The sequence below is a fragment of the Microtus ochrogaster genome, chromosome 8 (genome assembly GCF_000317375.1).
Source record: "Microtus ochrogaster isolate Prairie Vole_2 chromosome 8, MicOch1.0, whole genome shotgun sequence".
Taxonomy (NCBI): domain Eukaryota; kingdom Metazoa; phylum Chordata; class Mammalia; order Rodentia; family Cricetidae; genus Microtus; species Microtus ochrogaster.
Genome location: NC_022015.1, coordinates 58,368,670 through 58,370,987, shown reverse-complemented (window position 1 = coordinate 58,370,987; position 2,318 = coordinate 58,368,670).

The following is a 2,318-nucleotide window of genomic DNA, read 5'->3' as shown; positions in this document are numbered from 1 at the left end:
GGAGGAGGAGGTGGAGGAGCGGGATGGGTGCGGGCTGGCGCTGCCTTGGGCTAGCATGCGGCCTCCGCTCCGCAGGCCGAGGAGGCGGCTGGGAATGAGTCAGCCAGGCCGGGAAGGCCCCGATGCACCCGGGCTGATAGTGTAGGCGGCCGCTGCATCCGCGGAGACTTTCCTCTCCGGATCTCGCCGCACCCTTTCTCCTTTCGCTTCCACGCGCCTGCAGCTCGCTGCCATAATCTCTTGACCCAAGGGGACGCGCCACCCTACGCCGGACCCTTGAGACCCGAGCGCTTGACTTAAGGCAGCTACCACCTCTGGGAAGGGGAGAGGGTGGAAGAAGAAAAGGCTCGCGAGGTCCCAAAGAGCCACGTTCATTCATTCAAGAATTTACTGACCACCTGCGAGGCATCAGAAGCCCAAGGATAGGAGACGAAAGCAACCTCCATTCTGTGTCCTGCTGAAGCTTGTAGTCTCGTAAAAGCCACAATACACGCTTTAAATCTTCGCCGCGCTGGGCGTGTGATTGCCTGTCACATGTACACACACACAGGAAAGTGAGTAGAGATGTTATTTTGGGATGACCAGGAAGGACCTCCTAGAGTGACATTTGAGCAGCAATTTGAAGGATGAGAATGGCCCCGTCCTGGAACTATCTAGTTACAAGAAAGGAACTAGCAATGACAAGAAGCCTTAGAAGGGAATGTGTTTGGCACTTTTAAAGACTAAAAAAGAATTGTCTAGGGAAAAAGGTAAAAGTAAGAGGACAAGGAAGTAGCTGGGGCATTCAGAATAAGACCTTTTTTACTCCTAGCCCTGGGTTTGTCCACCCAAATGCAGCATTCATAATGCCTATGTCACCTTACATACACCGTGCTGTTATTCAGATCTGACATCTAGTGGCCTATTTTCTTTTTCTTTTATTTTTTGAGTCAAGGTCTCAGTATGTGGGTAGCACTTGCCGGTCTCGAACTCACAGAAATCCTCCTGCCTCTGCCTGGGGAACGCTGGGCTTTAAATAAACGTCACCATAACAAAAAGATAAGGTGGACAAGGAAAGACAGATGACTGTCAATAAGCTTACAGGGTTCAGATCCTCTATCAACCCACACAGAAAAACTGAGAAACTTGTCTGTCCTCAGAGTGAAAGCCGCTCTCAGGAAAGCAGGGCTGAGCCGGTACCAGTCTTGATGTTGTGCCCTTTTTACTGTCTGTACCAGCGATCTTTCCAGCTCTTGGTAGGATTCCTAGTCGTGCCGTGGCTAGAGATGTGCTCCGCCAGATAATCTTTTCACAAAGTTCCCCCCGTTCTGATAACGATAAGGGAGAGTTCCTAGGAATTGGACAAAATCTTTTATGACATTCAGAACCCCGTGGAGAAACAAATCTGAGGTAGATGATAAGACATGTAAATTTAGGCCTTTTTGCATGGCCAGACTTAAAAGTAAAAATTTGTAACCTGCTGTAGGCTGTGGCACTGGGTGTAGAGCCAAGGGGCAAGATTCTGCCCTTTCACTGCTCTGGAGCGTGGTAGCAGAGCTGCCTTACACACCCAAACAGTAACAAGACTGAGTCCACCGTGTTAGACCAGTCCCTGAGTTCAGTCTTTCTATAGCCAAGAGGGAGGCTGGGACAAGAAGATTCTGAGTTCAAGGTCAACTTGAACTGCGTAGCAAAACTTGGTTTCAAAGAAACAAAGCAAACCTAGGTTGAAAAAAATCTATGACCAAGGATTCCCAGCACCCACGTGGTAGCTCACAACCATCGGTAACTTGGGATCCTCTGGAACTGAACCCAAGGCTTCTTCTGACCTCCTTGGATATCAGGCATACAAGTGGTGTACATACATCCACACAAAACACTGAGTCAGACACATAATAAATCTCAGGAAGAAGTTTTGCAGTAGCGACCAGGTGGCCCAGATTTCAATCAAGGCTTTGACCAAGACGGTCATTTCAATTTCCTAAACTTCCTGTTTATCCATATAATGAAGAATATATCTTTCTCACCAGAATATGAGGATTAAATATAATAGGATCATCATTTTTAAAGAGACATTTTGTAGATTGGAGGGAAAATATTTCAAAGTCCTTAAGCACAGCTATTAAACGCCTGTTGTGGCCAGGGAAGGACCAATTTACATACACCATCAAGCCCAGAGATATGCAAAGCGCTACATTTTATCAGTAATCTAACTCTTTTTTATTGCAATTGCACCTCAAGGAAGTGTATAGCAGACTATGCTAAAAGCAGAGTTAAAAATGGAGACAGATTTAGGGATCTGCATTCTTGCTGTATTTTTTATTAATTTTTGTTTGTTT